This window comes from Silene latifolia, chromosome X (genome assembly GCF_048544455.1).
Source record: "Silene latifolia isolate original U9 population chromosome X, ASM4854445v1, whole genome shotgun sequence".
Lineage (NCBI taxonomy): Eukaryota > Viridiplantae > Streptophyta > Magnoliopsida > Caryophyllales > Caryophyllaceae > Silene > Silene latifolia.
In genome coordinates this window covers 56540027-56558518 of record NC_133537.1, presented here as the reverse complement: position 1 = coordinate 56558518, position 18492 = coordinate 56540027, and the positions used below count along the sequence as shown (strand labels likewise).

The window sequence follows — 18492 nt, the reverse complement described above, 5'->3', positions numbered from 1 at the left end:
CTCTTACATGACAATTATTTTGATCAAAGTAAATAAAAATCCAAAAATGACAAAAATGCAATACAAGAATTGAAATGTAAGTTAGGGAGTTAGAAATATTTACAAGTGGTGGTTTAGGGAGGACTCCACCAAACTCTCATTCTTGATGAGATGTCAAGGGGGCATGTTCAAGGTGTTGTTGATGTTGCTTAACACCTTGAAAAAGTAATCAAAAGCTTGTTCATTATTATGGTAGAGGTCCTCAATAGACCGTGGCCCTTGTTGTTGATCATGATCGATGGCATGCCCAATGTAGGGGTTAAAAATCCCTTCAAGCTCGTCGTCCCAAAGACCACAAACTTCATTGAGTTGATCATTGAAAATCTCTTGCTTAGATGGAGACAACTCTCCCAATTTCTTCTCTTGGCCAATGAGGCCATCCTCTTCTTCCTTGGTTGATTTTGATGAGCTTTGCAAGCTCTCCTTGTCACAATTCACTTGCTCTTTGAATGGAGCATCTTCAATTTTCTTCCTCCATTGGAGTTCCGATTTCTTCCTTTCATCTTTTCGGCTATAATGATCAATCATGAAACATGGCTCATGCAAACGAGGAGCTCTCATAGTCTTGTCAAGATTAAAAGTTATGCTTTCATCTCCCACTTCTAGAGTGAGCTCTCCATGTTTCACATCAATCACCGCACCGGCGGTGTGTAGGAAAGGTCTTCCTAGGATGATTGGAATGTTGGAATCTTCCTCCATATCAACAATGACAAAGTCCACCGGGATGAAAAATTTCCTAATTCGCACGGGGACATCTTCCCATATCCCTAATGGTGTCTTCGTCGATCTATCGGCCATTTGAAGTGTGATGTTGGTGCATTTAAGCTCTCCCATTCCCAACCTTTTACTCACCGAGTACGGCATGACACTCACACTAGCCCCTAGATCACATAAGGCTTTGTTGATTGTCGTGTCGCCAATGGTACACGGTATTGAGAAGCTTCCCGGATCCTTTAACTTTGGAGGTGAACTCCCTTGAAGTATTGCACTACTCACCTTAGTGAAGGCGATAGTCTCAAGTTTCCGGATCGACTTCTTCTTTGTGAGGATATCTTTCATGTACTTTGCATAGGCGGGAACGTGGTTGATTAATTCCGTGAAAGGAATTGAGACTTCTAAATTCTTCACAATTTCCATGTACTTTCCAAGTTGATCATCAAATTTGGGCTTGGCTTGACGACTTGGAAAAGGAAGTCTAATCACAATGGGCTCCTTCTCTTTGGCCTTGTCTTCATTTTTCTTTGAACTTTCTTCTTTTGATGATTCTCCATCTTTGGAGTTTTACACAATTTCTTCCTTCTCACTAGCTTCCACAACTTCATCCTCAACTTGCTTCTTCGGTGCTTCATACCTTATACCACTTCTCAAGTGAATGGCACTAACCGTTTCATGTCTAGGGGGATTACTTTGAGGTGGTAATTGCCCCTTTTGTCTTTGTGAGCTTGAAGATGCTAGTTGAGTCAATTGTGTTTCCAACATCTTGGTGTGAGCTAGAATGTTGTTGATGGTGGTTTCTTTTGCTTGGCTATCTTTTTGCATTTGGGTGAAAAATTCTTGTTGATTCTTTTGCATTTGGAGGACCGCTTTTTGGACATCAAAACCTTGGTCATTTTGGTGATTGTATGGATTTTGATTTTGGTAACCTTGGTTTTGATTGTAAAAGGGTCTTTGATTTTGGTTTCTCATGGGTGGTTGAGTGTATGTTGTTTGAGGGTTTTGAACATTTTGGCTTTTGTATGAGAGATTTGGATGGAACTTGGTGTTTTCAATGTAAAAATTTGAATAAGGGGTACCACTTTTGTAAGCTTGGAAGGCATTAACTTGTTCGGTTGTTCCCCTACACTCACTTGGGTCATGACCCAAAGTTCCACAATTCTCACATATCCCACTTGGGATTGATGAGGAGGCCGTCATGGCATTGACATGATGCTTCGATGATTTTGAGTTTTCCTCAAGTCTAGCCATAGCTTGTTCAAACTTCAAGTTGATTGTATCGATATGGGAGCTTAGTTGGGCACCTAATTGAGTAACGGCGTCCACTTCATACTTTCCTCCTCTAGTAGCCTTGCGAGGCCTACTATATTGTGAATTGTGGATTGCCATCTCTTCAATTTTGCTCCAAGTTTGGTTGTCATCAACCTCGGTAAACATCCCATTCGATCCCATATTGAGAATGTTCCTAGAATCTTCATATAAACCATTCCAAAATTGTTGTACCAAAAACCATTCGCTAAGTCCATGGTGAGGACATGAGCGACAAATTCCCTTGAACCGCTCCCAAGCTTCATACAAAGAATCTTCATCCCTTTGCTTAAAACCCGTAATTTGAGCTCTTAGCATGTTGGTCTTTTCCGGTGGGTAGAATTTTTTGTAGAAAGCTAGAGCCAACTTCTTCCAAGAATCTATTCCAAGGGTGGCCTTATCAAGGCCCTTCAACCATTGCTTTGCGGTGCCGATTAAGGAAAAAGGAAATAAGACCCATCTAATTTGGTCTTGAGTCACGCCCGTTTGAGAGATAGCATCACAATAATCGCAAAAGGTTTCCATATGAGAATGAGGGTCCTCACTAGGCATTCCCCCGAATTGGCTCCTCTTAACTAGTTGGATGAAGGCGGACTTGGCAATAAAATTTCCGGTGAGATGTTGCGGTGTAGGAGTACCGTTTGGTAGATTCTCCTCGGTGGGTACGGAGTGTGACGAGAATTTTGGCATTGTAGGTGGATTTTGTGGGGTATTGTGTAATGGGTTTTCTTCTCCTTCTATTGCGAAAGGATTGACAAACTCACTAGTGGGTTGAACAACTTCACTAACACCTCTCAAATCCTCCTAACAAGTCTCCTATTGTTCGTCAAGGTTCTTTCGATTTCACGGTCAAAAGGTAACAAATCACTTTGTAACCTTCTAGACATGCAAAATATCAAACAACTCAAAAACAATTAGAATAAACCTTGAGGATTTTTACTTCCTCAAGGCGAAGAAAGACACAACTAATAACAAAAAAGGAAATTTAAATCAAACAAACACCGTCCCTGAAGAACGCGCCATTTTTGATCGGTCCGTTTCGTATTCACAAGTAAATAGATGTGGTCGTTGGTCACGGTCGAATCAAAACACAATTTATAGCTTAACAAGCAACTCTACAATTAGTAAAGAGGCAAGTAAAGGTCGGATCCCAAGGGACGGGAGTTGAAATGAGATTTCTATTGTAACTAGTGGTATCTAAGGGGTGTCACAAATTGGGTTGATGTAGAAGGTTACTAAACTAGAATAACAATGAAAATAAACAAGCAAGATGAATTAAAGGGGTGTAAACAATTGATTAAAGGCACTAGGGTGTCATGGGGTCATAGGGGAATCATGGGATATGATCATACAAACATGTTCTCAAATTATAAGCAAGCAATTATTGTTGTGATGGATTGAGTTGGGTTATATCTTACAATCCTAGGAAAGTTTGGGTCCCGGAGCCGAATTGATTAGATTGTACAACACCTACAAGTCGACTTAATCTTCCCTACTCAACAACATGCATGGTCTAATGAGACTCGAGTTGGGTTATGTCTTACAAGTCTCATTGAAAAGGTAGGAGATGATAGTAAATGCAAGGATTCATAGGCTTAGCATTTCATCAAATATAACATGTGCATGAGTTGAGATCAAAACAAGCAAGCAAATAAGATATGAAAGCATATTAATTTAAGCATGAATCATTCCCCATGTTGGTTTCCCCTAATCACCCATTAACCCTAGCTAAGAGACTACTCACTCATTATCATGTTGATCATGCTAGCAAGGTTGTCAATCATACCAACAATATGAAATATGATGAATAAATGAAAGTAATTAACAATAATTAAAAAGGGATTAAGAGATTATACCTACTAATGATTCCAATAATAAAGCAAGAATAATAGAAGTACTTGAATGCTAGATTGAGAGGTTGTCAATCTCCCAATAATAACCCAAATAATCTTCAATTACCCAAAATAAAGAATGAACAAAAGAGAGATTAAAGAACTAAAACTTGGATTAAAACTTGATTAATACTTGATTACAATATTGAAGAGAGATTTGATTGATATTAACTACACTAATTATTGATAAGAAGAACATGCTCCTCTAATTAGACTAATGGGGTATTTATAGTGAAAATTAGGGAGGATGCATTAGGGTTAACTAAGGGCTAAACTAGTAATTACACTTTTTAAGTTGAGCAAGGAGGACCCGGTATTTTCTGAGATAAGGGCTTCTCTTTTCGTAGCTTGAAGAAGACAACCCGTGCTGTGAAGGAATCCGGGCGGATTAAGGTCGGGACGGCGGATTTGGGCGATGGAATCGAGCGGATTCTGGGAATCCGGGGCGGATTGTTGAGGGGAATCCGAGCGGATTCCACCGGGACGCTCGGATTGTGCAAGGGCGGGATCGGATTGTTGACAATCCGCTCGGATTGTCAGTCAGCGTGGTAACTTCTTCTTTTCTTCCCTTTTCTTCATAAATTCCTTGGGGATTTCCTTGGGGACTCAAGGATCTTTTCTCAACATTGCTCTTCTACTAAGATATGTACAAAGGCCTTCTAATCTTGTCTCTCCTTGATGCTTGGTCATTGAATTTGATCAATTTAGTCTCGATTTGCCATGAAAATGCAAGATTCTTACTCCTTTCCTACCAAGGGATCAAAATCTCAAAGAATATGCAAAACAAAGAACTAAAGATAAGAAATGACCCAAATAAGCACTAAAAAGCATGGAAACAAAGGTAATTCGGGGGCTAAATATGCGCCAATTATGGTCACATCAACGCCTAAATCAGCCACCAGGCTGACACGGTAGCTAGCTGAGTCAGAACGTCGGCCTTTTCAGGTTGACAGGACTCGCCTAAATCAGTCAAGCAGGCTAACACCACAGATTTCCTAAAAACAAGGAAAATAAATAACAGGCACACGATATGTAAGCTAAAGCCTTGCCAAACTGTGACAAGGGGCATTTTCAAACTATGGCAAAAGTACGGCCCAAAGTTTAACCGCCACCTTGGCGGAGCAACCACAGAAAAAGTTTTAAAACTTACAAAGTCTGCCACCTCTGGGCCAGACTGCCAAAAAAAGTTCATCAAAACACAAAATACTTAATTGTCGGTCACATTAATGACCTCCACCTCCGGCGTCTCCTCTGCCTGCTGACCTCCTGTTTCAGGTACTGCACCAGCTTGCACATCCTTAGCCGCCATAGCTCCCTGAGCTCCGTCAGCAGCATCCTGGGACATTTCAACTCCATCCCCAAAGAAATTGTTCGGCCAAAGTGCGGAGAATTCACCTCCCCAACTTCAGGCATCAGCACACTCAGATCAGGTTGGGTGGGGTAGAGCATCTCCAGCTACTTCTCCTCTTCCTCTATAGCCCGCTAGGTAAAGGCCTCCGCGAGGGCAGCACGCATCCCGCTGATCTTTCCCCGCCAGATAGCATAGGCAACAACGTTGGTGGCCAGGGAGATCAGCTCACTGATCTTCTCGTCAGAGCGCTTGAGGGAGTCAGAGAAAGTGTTGCACACCGCTTGAGTACGAGCCACCGATCGCCCCTCCTTGACTTCTTCTTGGTTGGTGACAAAGCTCCGTCTTCAGCTCCACCACGCGCTCCTTCAGATCAATCCGCTGCTGTGCCAGATAAGCAACAGTCTCCTTCAGCTCCTGGTTCTTGGTGCTGGTAGCACGGCTGGTGGTCTGCACTATGTTAATCATCTTCCTATTGTAGAGTGCAGACTGAAGAGTCTGGGGCATGAAAATTCAGAAGTCAGCAAGGAAGTCGAGAGATAAAAACTAAACAAGAAAAGACAAACAGGTAGAGGAAGAAGAGTATTTACCATGAAGGCATTGTGCACGTCATTCTCAGCCATCTCCTCTGGGGAGAACTCTGAGAACGTCTCCTCAACGGGAGGGAAGAGCAGCTGGTCAATCTCTGGCCAATACGGCACCTTGTCCACATTCCCAAAGCCCTATGGGAAATGAGCAATGATGCCTCCACTAGACGAAGCACGAGGACTGGCAGGAGGAGTAGGCGGATGGCGAGATAACGGGTCGACCTCCAAGGGTTCACGTACAGCAGAACTGGAAATTGTGGGAGGAGTCTGGAAGGAGGCAGCGGGAGCACTCCTCTTGGAGGCAGAGGCCACATCAGGGCTAGCAGAAGGTCTCTTTCTTTTGGCACTTTGGAGGATGATTTCCAATTGATCGGCTTTTGAACCCGCAAGCGCATATAGCCTCAGACGACAGAATTCTTAAAACATCATCAGAAACAGCATGCAAATGAAAGTGGTTGAAGAAGCCTTACCAGAAGACATACTGTGAGCTGACTGAGGAGGATTGGAGTTGGAAGCAGGTGAAAAATCGTAAGCGGATCCGAAACTTTCTCTCGGTTCGGAGATGCTTGAATGCTTTGTTGCAGTGTGATCTTGGCACCAATACGGGTAAGGTCACAGGGGCCTGCACGAAGACGATGAAGTAAGCTAGTAAGCAGCAAGATAAAATAAATCATGTGGCAGGAAGACTACTTACTCGAAGTCAGAACCCATTTCTCGAAGATATAATCATCACGAGGCTGGATGGAGTCCTTCCTCACGTAGAACAAGTCCTCAAACCATTTCTCATCACGGGATTTTGACGCGTGTTTGAAGGGAGCCTCTCCATGGCCCCGGAATGAGAACTGACCCCAGCCCAGGGATCTGATGTTGTACATATGGGCTAGATCACCCAGAGTGACGTGTTTACTAGTGTTCTAACCGACGGCCAGAGAGTAGAGAAGAACTCTCCAAATGGCAGCAGAAATTTGTGCCATGGCAAAGTTGTTGGTAAAAATGAAGTCTTAAATGAGTTTAGGGAAAGGAAAACGGAGGTCATATCTAAATGGGTACAGGTAAAAACTAACCCACCCTGGACGGAGGGCGTCGGCTTTTTGCCCTGGTTCAGGGATGGCGATATCCACCCCGTCACCAAGACCAAGCAGATTCTTGATCATGGGAATGTCGGCCGGAGTTAAAGCAGAGTCACAGTCGTGAGGATGCTTAAAAAGTCCCCGAGAAGGAAAGGTTGGGTCAACATTACGGTCGGAAGGTATGGAGGTTGATGAGGATTGTCTAGTTTTACCCATGGTGGAGAGAGAAAAATGAAAATTAAAGAAGAAAGGAGGAAGAATTACCTGATGAAGGAGACGGAGGAAGAGGACTAGTGAAAGCCGGCGAAGAACAAAGGAAAGGGAAGGTTGAGGGTTTAAGAGAGAGGAGTATTTTTTTAAATGATTTGGGATTAATGAAAGTGGAGGATGGACGTTGGAGTTATAAAGAGGAGAGAGGGAGTTGGGTGAGAGAAAAGAGGAATAGGGCGGCTGAAATGATGGATTACATGGGAAGGAGTGTAAAAGACGGCTTAGGGTTTTTACCATTTGGTTACGTAAATTCCTTGCTCGATACTTGAAAGCGTACTTCACAAGAAATTTGGGGCAAACTGTTTGGGCTAAAAATAGCACAACAAAGAAGGCCCACTTAATAAAATAAAGGCTATGGAAGAAGTGATAAGGAGGAAGGAAGCCCGCGGTTGGAGAAAGGAGAAACGGGCTCAAGAGAGATCATGAGCCCATCGTAGAAGGCGTCCGGATTAAGGAAAGAGGTATCAGGGAGAAGTTAGGGAGATCAGGGAGAATTGGGAAGGGAGTCCGAGTTTGGAAAGAGTCTTTATGGAAATTATATTCCCTTTCCATATTCGAGGTAGGACATATCTAGGGTTCTTACCCTATAAATAGCCAAAGGATCAAATCAAGAAAGAGGACATTCAACACCCGCATTCATACATCAACATTCAAGATCACATCTCGACATATAATATACGTTCGTCTAAGATCTTGCAAGCCTGACACCTAGGGCCAGCAGGATTAGTTTTGAGCCATAATTATAATCATCCTCCTATTCATATAGTGAAATACTTGGCAGGGTACCGTCCCTCCCGCGGTTGTTCCCACATCAAGTTTTCCGCGTCACCAAATCTCACGTGTTAATTTACATTACGCACTTTATTTTTCTATTTACTTATTGACATACGAACGATCAAACATCCAACCAACGAGTAAGACTACATTGACCCTAATTAATAGACTTGGGTAAAAATACCTAAACAGTCAACATTGAGCTTATGAGTAATTATATCAGCAGTAATTCCAGTCATATCAAAATGTGACCAAGCAAACCAAGATGATTTATTTTTAAGGAATTTTACCAGTTCAGGCCTGACACTATCTGGTGCGTCAGATCCTATCAATACATACCTGTCAGGATACTCAGGGTCTAGGATTATCTGATCTGTTTCCATTCTGGGAGGTGCCACATAAGTGCTCCTGACAGGTTACTATAATTGCTATGCCAGGGACTTACCTGTCTTAGAAGGCTTCAAGGCTGCTGTGTAGCATTCCTGGGCAGTCTTGTGATCCCCTTTGATTGTGGCTATGCCCCAGTCTGTTGGTATCTTGATGCACTGGTGATAGGTTGATGGTACGGCCTTGACATTGTGAATCCAAGGTCCGCCTGGATATCGTTGTAGGATGACAAGCAGTCAAGGACTCCAAATTTCTCATAGGATGAGACTCCTTCCACGTAGGTTGGGAGGTGTATTTCTCCTAAAGTGCTCCTGGTTTCACCGAATCCTACCAGACGCCGTATTTCTTGGTGATTTGATCCTCGTTTATCTTCATGGCTTTCGAAGACGTCAAGCATGATCAGGTTCACCGAGCTGCCTCCATCTACCGTAATCCTTCTTACTTGTGGGTCGTTCCAATCTGCATAGAAATCACCAGGCCATCATGATGAACATCGTGGATGCCACCAGGTCACAATCATTGAAAGTGATTGTTGGGACAAGATCCGGTTTGCGGGGTGACACGAGTCCTTGGTGTCCTGGCTATCTTTTTCTTCTTGAACTTGTCAGGCCGCAAATCTCTGAACCGCCAGATACGAATTTTACTTCATAGATTGGTGGTGGTGGAGGGAGATTGCGATCCTGCTTATGCTCCTGATTTTCTTTATCTTGGTTTGCGTTCCTGCCTTTTATCTTGATCAGATCTTTCAAATATCCTGACTTTAGCAGGTAGGCTACTTCCTTCCTCAGGGTAAAACAATCATCCATGGTGTGTCCAATGTTCATGTGAAATTCGCACCATTTTGAATTGTCTCTTCTGGGACTTGTATTTTCTGACTTCCTGGGCCATCTAACTGCTGTTCCCATGTTGTCAAGTCTCTGGATCAATCCTGCAATATCAACACTGAAGTTATGTTTGGAGATAGGTGGATAAACCTTAACCTTACCTTGATATTCATGAGCCATGTTGACTTCTGACTGATCTGGCCTGGAATATGGAGTAGGTCTATAATTGTTCCCTTTGTTGCTTTTCCTATTGCTTCTTTCATGAACCCTTGGTCTACTGGGTGATCCAAGTTTGTAGCTTTTATCTTCTTCCAGCCTGATGAAAGCGAGAGTCTTGGCCTGAACATCTTCGAAGGTGTGGCAGGGATACTTAGTGAGTTCGCTGTATAAGTCATTGTATGGTAGTAACCCCTGTCTGAATGCCTCCACTGCTGTTCCAATGTCACACCTGGGTATAAACACTTTTTCTTTGTTGAATCTTGCGAGGAATGTCCTGAGAGTTTCATCAGGCTTCTGTGTAACTCGGTAAAGGTCACTGGATCGTTTCTCCAACTCCCTGCTACTTGCAAACTGCTGGTTGAAACTGTTGATCGGGTTGGCAAAGGAATGGATGCTGCCAGTTGGCAGGTTGATGTACCATTGCAGGGCAGGACCAGCCAGGGTCGTTCCAAATCCCTTGCACATGCAAACTTGTCTGAACTCGCTGGGAATAGATGCTACAAACATCTTTTGCTTGTAAAGAGCTACGTGATTTTCTTAATCCGTGGTTCTATCATAGACCCTCATGGATGGAATTGTGAACTTTTTTGGTAGGTCTACTTTTGCTATTTCGTCTATGAAAGGCGAATCAGCATAGCTATTAGAGGCAGCTTCTTCCATGCTAGCAGGTACTCCTGGTATCTTATCGAATTTTTCGTTGAGTTTCTTGATCTCCTGAACTACTGCCATCATGATGGCTGCCGCAGATTCATCAGGTTTCTCTTTATCATCATCTTTTGGTTCATCATCACCATCTACGTTAATGACTTTAGGAATACTTGGGCTCCCAAAGCTGGAAAAGTCAATGTTCTTAATGATTCATGAAAACGGGGTTCTGGTTGGAATCTAGAGCACCCCTGGGTTTTTTTTTTCCAATTTTTGCTTCAGGGCCGACTCAGATTCTTTCAATTGCAGGATTTCTGCTTCAGTTTGGGCCAATTTTTCTTTCAGGCTTTCCAACTCAGTGATTTTTTGGAGAGCTGCGTTCAATTGTTCTTCAACGGTGGGTTGGGCCATTTTTATAGGATTTTTGAGTTTTTGTAAGATAAGAAAAAAGGATTTAAAGAGCTAGATGCCCCACGGTGGGCGCCAATTATTTTGTGTGGATTTTGCGCAAGGCGAAATCAGGTCAGGGTGAAACTGTGTGGGGTTAACTAGCTCTAGGTAGTCAGTTGGTCAGGTCGTCAGGGTGCAATAACAAGACGTAAATGAAATAACAACAATAACAAGATAAGCAATTTTGTACGTGGAAAACCCTTGAATGGGAAAAAACCACGGGCACCAAGCCAGGAGAGGATTTCACTATGTAATTTGAGAGAATAATTATATGATAATAACAATCTTTTTATTTCTCTAAGTATTGCGTATGCTTCTTCTTGCGTATGATTGGGATGATTCCTGAAATCTTCAAAGTGTTCCTTATATAGTCTTCTTCCCTGAACGGCTGCTTGATCTGGTATTAAAGGCAGAATATTCTCCATAATTGCCAGTAATAATCACCGAATATTTCTCTCTTAATTATCGTATTTACTGCATAATCTTCACACTTAATGTTGCGCATTTAATTCCTTTAATATACGCGATTATGGTCTAATATCGTCCTGATATTTTGACCGTTGTCCTCTCCATGGCCTGGCGCCTATCTTCATGTGCCATGATAGCCTGGCACCCTGACAGCCTGGCAGTCAGGTTTAGATGAAATACTGATTAGGGCGGTCTGTGGATTTCCAGGCCTAACAAGATGCAGGCAATTTATTATTGTTGGATTTTAAGTTAGTTCATGTCATATAGTTCATAAGAAGATTTGGGTCCCGGAGCTGGGTCATTTGTGACTTTACAACACCTACAAGTCGACTAAATTCTTCTTATTAGACTACATGCATATGTGGACATGGCCCACCTGCAAGCCCAGCCGATCTGTGGACATACAACGATCTTTTGAAAGCCACGCTCGGCGGCGTAAAAATGCTTTCGACCGGATCATTTTAGATCGGTCGGTTTCGTCTCGATAAGGGTCTCGAAACGGTTAGAGATGTTCGGAGTCGCCACCAAGCATTTTTGGGATGTTTGGAACCCGTTCGAATCCACTTTATACCTCGGTCAAATTAAGCACAAAGCAGTGTTTGACATAGGTATTAAAGATAAGGAATCGTCCCTCTTTAGCATCCTATCTCTAGAATGACTCTCGTACGCCCTGGATAAGTTCGTCCACCATCCAAAGTTTCTGAGTAAGAGGTGAAGGTACGTATTGGGAATCCCTTTAATTAGACACCCAATCCCGCCCGCGGTAGCGGCCTCTACTGATCGATCTTGGTTGGTTGAATGCAAAAGTTGATAAAACGGTTTAAATGCATGAATGCGCATCCAATAATTTAAACCTAACATGTGAGAGCTTTCTAAGTCGGTTGATTTAATCCAAGTATCAAGTATAAGATGTCGAGTTGGATTAATGGTTGATTTGCATGCAAGACGGAAATTAAACATCCATTTACCGTATTAGGTTTATGGTGCATAACGTGATCCATTTGTCTTAGTAAGGCATTTTACAAATGTGATTTTGAATGAGCAAACAGTCATATGATCCGTCCTATATCCGGGTTAACCAGAGTCGGGATCGCCCTAGACTAATGCTGGAAGGGGAACAGGCCCTGTGCCAGACGGCCATAAGAGGCGCGAGCATGCCGGCGATGTAAGGGGGCCTCCCCTGGTTTTGAAAATAAGGAAGAAAAGGCCTGTTTAGGCACGGGTAAGTCAACGGTTATATGCCGTGCTCTGACCATTTGAAAAAAGTTTATAAAACGTATTGAAAAATGGGTATTTGACCCGGTTTGGTTTGAAAGGGTCGTTTAGACCGTATTTGTTGATTTTAGGAACGAGACTCGAATAATCATCATTATTTTGATGATATTCGGTGTCGAGTTCGACGTGGCAAGCTTGATATGAATAGTTTTGAAAATAATTATGAACAAATTGTTTTAAGTTCATTTGTATATAATTAGTCAATACTCATCATCGTACCCGGGTTAAAATCTGACATGGTATGTGGAACCAAGGATGACTTTGTGTTGGTGACTAATATGTTTATTTTGGAAATGTGAAGGAATGATGAAAGGCTTTAAAATACCTCCCAAAATGTAAAGAAATAAAAGGCTTTAAATACCTTTTAAATGTTATTAACCAAATATTATCACCGAAACACGGATTTAACCGTCATGGTATGAGGAACCAAGGGTGAAAAATGTTTTATGGTTTAAAACAAATAAAATAAAATAAAAAAGGTTTGAAAATATTTGAAATGGTAAAAACCGATTAAAAATATGAAAATGGATTAAAGGGAAAAGACGAGAACAAACACGGTTGAGTTCTGACCTGGGCACCCCATTGAGGTGCGAGCCTATGTGCACAATAAGGGGCTTCTGCCTCATGCCAAAACTCAGTTTTGGCTCGTTTATCCCATGTTTTGGATCGTGTTATGCATGTTTTAGCATGTTATAGTCATAAAACAAATGAAGACATGATAAAATAAGGATTTTTACACCCTCATACTTACGTGTTTGGTTATGGCGAGAAACCATCGTAAGTGTACCAACTCGTTTGGTCGGAAAAAGACTCGGTTTAAACCCATTTTGGTAAGTAAAAAGAGTGTTTTATTAAGATTAGTGACGGTGTAGTGGTCGAAATGGTCGATCAAGTGATTTAATGCACGATGACGGTACCAAACAATATGTAAGGCTTGTATTTACGATCGGTAGGTCGTAAATACGCGTCGGATTGTGACTTAAGAAGTCGAGTCGAGAATTTTAAGGGAGAAAAGAGGGGGCGGACACTCGTGTAAGTTCTCAAATGGGGGCATTTAAGGGGTATTTATAGGAAAATGAGTGGTTGTTTGAGTTTTGAGCGACGTGGCCACCTGGGCTGCTCAAAGAGGCGCGAGCCACATCGCGGGTCTTCGAGTTGTCCTGTCACTTTCACACAAGTGCAATCATGATTTGTTCTATCCTAGGATTTGTAGTCACATGTTTGGTACTTGACCCTTCATGAATCCGGGAAATCTTAGTATAGAAGACTTTAAATGTTTTGTTTTTGGTGGTTGACTCGGTTTGACTCGTTGTTGGAGTCGGGATTTTAATTTTTGAGTCGGTTTTTAGTCCGGTGTCGGTTTTGACTCTAGTTAGTGTCATTACGACCTCGTCATCGTGTATTAAACACTCCAGGTACTTTTGAAAAGTTTTGAAATGTTTTATTTTCGAAATCGTTTTAAATTTTCCGACGTAAAGTTGTACACAAACTGTCGATCAAACACCGCGATTCCAAAGGATGTTGTAGTCCGATAATCATCGGGTGTTTGTTGGAGTCTCAGCAGATACTGAGTATCTACAGAGCCCCAATTTTGACTGAGGCTTGGACATGGAAAAAGTCAAAGTAAAGCCCCCAGGTCAATCGAAAGGATTCGGGCCATGGACCTGCCATCGGGAAGGGCGACGCCAAGGCGACTCGAGGGTACGAGTCAAGGACTTGTCGTCGGGAACATTTTAGAGTCTGTCGACTATCCGTGCGGGTCGTTTAAAGTCCGTTAGACTACGTACAAAGGCTCGTCAGCCATAAGAAGGAGTCATACCTGAGGCATCTTTGGATACGTCCTTGCACTTTTGCGGATAAAGGCTCGCCAGCTGTGGTGCGTATGTGAGGAGGGCTTGCCAGCCGCGATGCATAGTAAGGCTCACCAGCCATGGTGCGTACCTGAGGAGGGCTCGCCAGCCATGGTGCATACATGAGGAGGGCTCGCCAGCCGCGATGCGTGATAAGGCTCACCAGCCATGGTGCGTACTTAAGGAGGGCTTTCCAGCCGCGATGCGTAGTAAGGCTCGCCAGCCATGGTGCGTATCTGAGGAGGGCTCGCCAGCCGCGATGCGTAGTAAGGTTCGCCAGCTATGGTGCATACATGAGGAAGGCTCGACAGCCGCGATGCGTAATAAGGCTAGCTAGCCATGGTACGTACCTAAGGAGGGCTCGCCAACCGCGATGCGTAGTAAGGCTCGCCAGCCATGGTGCGTACATGAGGAGGGCTCGCCAGCCGCGATGCGTAATAAAGTTTGCCAGCCATGGTGCGTACCTGAGGAGGGCTCGCCAGCCGTGATGCGTAGTAAGGCTCGCCAGCCATGGAGGGTCGGTTAATTGACCGTGAGAATAGCCGCTTCGGATGGGCTTATTTAGAAAGTAGCGGACTCATGATGCCGGCGTGAAAATAGTGAATTTTGAATTTCCACTATCACTGTTTTTTAAATAAGCGGGTTCCGCGAGGAAGCCCCCTGTTGGCATTTGAAAGAATAGTGAATTTGGAAACTTCATTATTCGTTTTTGAATTTGAAGTGGCGGTTTTAATCGCCGTTTGTTTGAATTTTTTGAAGGAAATAGCAAATTTTAAATTTTCGCTATTACGACTGAGGTGACGGTTTATGTGCCGTCGTTGACATGTGAAGGAAATATTGAATTTGGAATCTTCACTATTATTTTGAAGTGAAGGTTTATGTTGCCGCCGTTGACATGTGTTGTGAAAATAGTGGAATTTAATTTCCAACTATTATTTTGAAAATGACGGTTTTAATTGCCGTCGTTTGAATTTTGAGGAAATAGTGAATTTTGAATCTTCACTATTCTACTTGAAATTGAAAATTGAAGAAATAGTGAATTTTGAATTTTCCACTATTATTTTTGAAATTGACGGTTTTAATCGCCGTCATTTAATTTGAAGAAATAGTGAATTTTTGAATTTTCCACTATTATTTTGTTTTTGAAGGGAAAATGGCGGTTGATCGCTGTTTGTTTGAATTTTTAAAGGAAAATAGTGAATTTTGATTTCACTATTTGTTTTTGAATTTGAAAAATGACAGTCTTTAATATCGTCATTGAAAATTAGAAGTTTATTACCGGAAATTGGGCCAAAGCCCAAAATTTCGCTGAAAGAGCAGGGAGCACCTGATTGAGGCGCGAGCTACCTGGCGAACCAAGGGAGCTTCCTTATTTTTCTGTAAAAGACGCGAGGTTGGTCCGCAAATCATCCTCACTTCATATTCGACCTTCGACACAAATAAACCACAAAAATAGCCATTGTTGGACCTTTGCTTGCTTTCATTCGTGCCATTTTCAGCAATGTCATCTCAAGGTATGTATTCCCTCTTGAATCCATTTGAATTTGTTGGTCCTTTAGCTAAATTGAATTAGGGCGAAAAGTTTACCCTAGAAAATCGATTTGGGGTTTTTGATTGAGCCCATTTCGAGTTAAATTGATGATTGCATTAGGTTAGAAACCTGTTTAGGAGTATAGGGGTGCTTTTAGTTTGCATTTAGGTCCCTGTTCCCACTCCTTATGTTCGAAAGACGTGAGTGAGGTGGAGAAACCGTCTCATCTCACAATGCCAAGTTTATTTGCTTGGATAGTGGGTCCCACTAGGTTGTATTGTAGTCGGGAAAGACCGTATTTGCCATTGTGGACCTTTGTTGGGTATTGTGGGCAAAATTGGAATTTTTGCCTTTTGTGATGGTCTTATGTCTAACGGAATAAGCGCCTGTTTAAGCTTGAATTGAGTCAGTTTGCCTTGAAATGGACCTTATTGGTAGTTTAGGTTGCCTTGAGGCGTGCTAAAATCACGTTGCCTTGTCGTAGTCGTATTTTGACTTTTTGACCGGTTTGCGCTCAAATTGGCGTAGAAATTACCTCTTTGAGTTGTAGAAAAATACCCCGGTTGCATCGGGAACGTATTTTGGTTTGTTGGCGGACCTTGTGTGGGTCTTGGGGTGCCATTTTTTGTTGTGGTTGTTTTGACTCGTCTTTTGCTTGAAAAGAAGGGCGAGTCATTTTTTTTTTTTTGCGTTTTTGTAAATTGTTTTGTTTGGTTGGTTGGATTTGGGCGTGATTGCCCTTGTTTTGCTTTGCAGGTTTTTTTTTTTTGGATTTGTCCAATTTACGCTGTCGTAATGCCGAAATTTCGGTTGCCGTCATTTGTTTGACCTTGATTGCAGGGTACCATTTAGGACCTATGGGGTCCATTGCGGAGGCCTTGGAAGAGGAGGATGATCCAGGAGGAGGAGAGGCGACTGTGGAGGCTGCGGGAGCCGAGGTGGTGGTAGAGGATGCTTCCGTAGAGGAGGGGAGGCGGCTGTCGCAGCCGGCTTGTCCTTTTCGTTGTGGCTTATAGACAGGGCAGCTGATGATTGGAGGTCAACACCGGGGTGGTGCATCGCATCATGGTCCTTGGCCTCCTTATCATCCAAAGTCTGCCAGACACTGTCTTCTTTTTTGTCGTGGAGCAGGAACGAGGTATTACCATCATGGTAACCACCTCTGCTTCCGTTGTTGCTCCTCTGTTTCCCGTGTTGCTCCCTTTCTTTTCCGAGCGAAAGGATAGGGAGTGCTTAGTTTGGTAGGTGGCGGATAGCCCCCAGTTTGTTGTCTTAGGCCAGTGTCTGTATGATAGATGTCTATACTGGATCCTGTTTGTATGGTCAGACGTTTGTATCAAACGTATGTCGATGTATTTTGCGTGAGGAGGTTTGTATATATGTGTTTTTGGATTGTGGTTCATTTTGTGATTTTTGGTTTTTTTGTGTTGTGTTTCAGAGGAGCGATGTCGGCTGTCAATTCTCCTTTTGCTTTGCACCAGTTCCTGTATCGTTAGTGTAGAAAACAGGCAACAGGTAGCACGTATGCATAAACGTAAACACGTAAAAGCATTTGATTGAAAACAAAATTAACCACGATGACTTGAAGTTAAAATTGAATTTTGAAAATTTTTGCGACAAGTCGTCACGTTTGGACTCACAAAAGGAATTAATTTGAAATTGAGCAATTAAGTGTCGTGAATTAAATTGCGTTGAAATTGTTGAAATTGATTTGTGACTCGAAAAATTCAAACTCAAATCGTCGGGGATGAATTTTAGAAAAGATTTTTACGAGTGTATTTGATTTGATTTTCGTGAGGTCAAGACTCGAATTTGTGAGTGCTTGAATATTTGAGGAAAACTGACGTCGTGTTATCAATTTTCGATTTTTATTTTTGCTGTAAAATTGCGAAAAAGCGAAAAATTTTCGGAATTTTGATTGACATGGAAACGATCCGTCGCGGATCGGGGCGACTAGCCCTTCCCCCCTTAAAAAAAGAAAGAAAAATCCGTATGTTTAAAGCTGCGTTATGGAAACCGTGTCAGATTTCGTAAAACACGAAAATAAGGAAATGCGAGTGTGAGGAAACACAAAATGTCTTGGACCATCCCGAAGAGGCGCAAGCGTTCTGACGGGAGGTTTGAGGTGTCAGGAGAAAACACAAGTTGAAAAAGACAAGTCAAAGCGGGAATCCTGGGAGAGGGCCTAAAGAGGCGTGAGCAGCCTGGCGATGGGAGCCAACTCTCCCCTTTTTCTGAAAAACGCGCTAATCATTTTTGTATAAATAGTGATGTTTGCGCTTCATTGTTTCATCATCCGAAACACAAAACATCTCTTCAAAACTTCTTCTTATTCCACAAAAATATTTCATGGATGCCTTTGAGAATGTGTTGCGACAATGGTGCCGGGATTTGTCGCCTCCCGAAAAGTATCAACTCATTTGTATGGGAGTTGGTCAATTGTTGGTGCTCCGTCAAGTCAAGGTGCAATCCTCATTTCTCGAAGCATGTTCTCGGTTTTGGGATTCGAAACACCATGTTTTCGTCTTTCCGAAAGGTAAAATTTGTCCTCTTGCCGAAGTAGTTGGAGCCATTGGTAGGTGGCCGGGTTGTGTTTCGGTGCTTCCTCCGACTCGGTTGTGCTACAAGGAGAAATCCCGTTCCATGTTGGGTTTGTCGACAAGTCAAGTCTTTTCTTCTTGCTCCACATGGTGTGGATATGTTGGCTCTTATCAACATCTTTTCCAACCGATTAGATGCCAATGTTTCGGAGGTGGCTAGGAGAAGGGCTCTTGCCTTGTCCATGTGTACCTCTTTGTTGATGTTTTGAAGAAGGAGGGGCCAAAATGTTATGGTAGCATG

At 42.7% G+C, this 18492-nt stretch overlaps 1 protein-coding gene and 1 non-coding gene across 2 annotated transcripts in view; both read left to right on the top strand.

The window, feature by feature from the left end:
- Window positions 1–18492, top strand: part of LOC141617406 (uncharacterized) — a 69718-nt gene that overhangs the window by 12625 nt on the left and 38601 nt on the right. The gene's annotated exons all lie outside the window — the stretch shown is intronic.
- Window positions 2273–2379, top strand: LOC141624207 (small nucleolar RNA R71). Its single transcript, XR_012534017.1, has one exon. It is a non-coding gene; the product is annotated as a small nucleolar RNA R71 (small nucleolar RNA).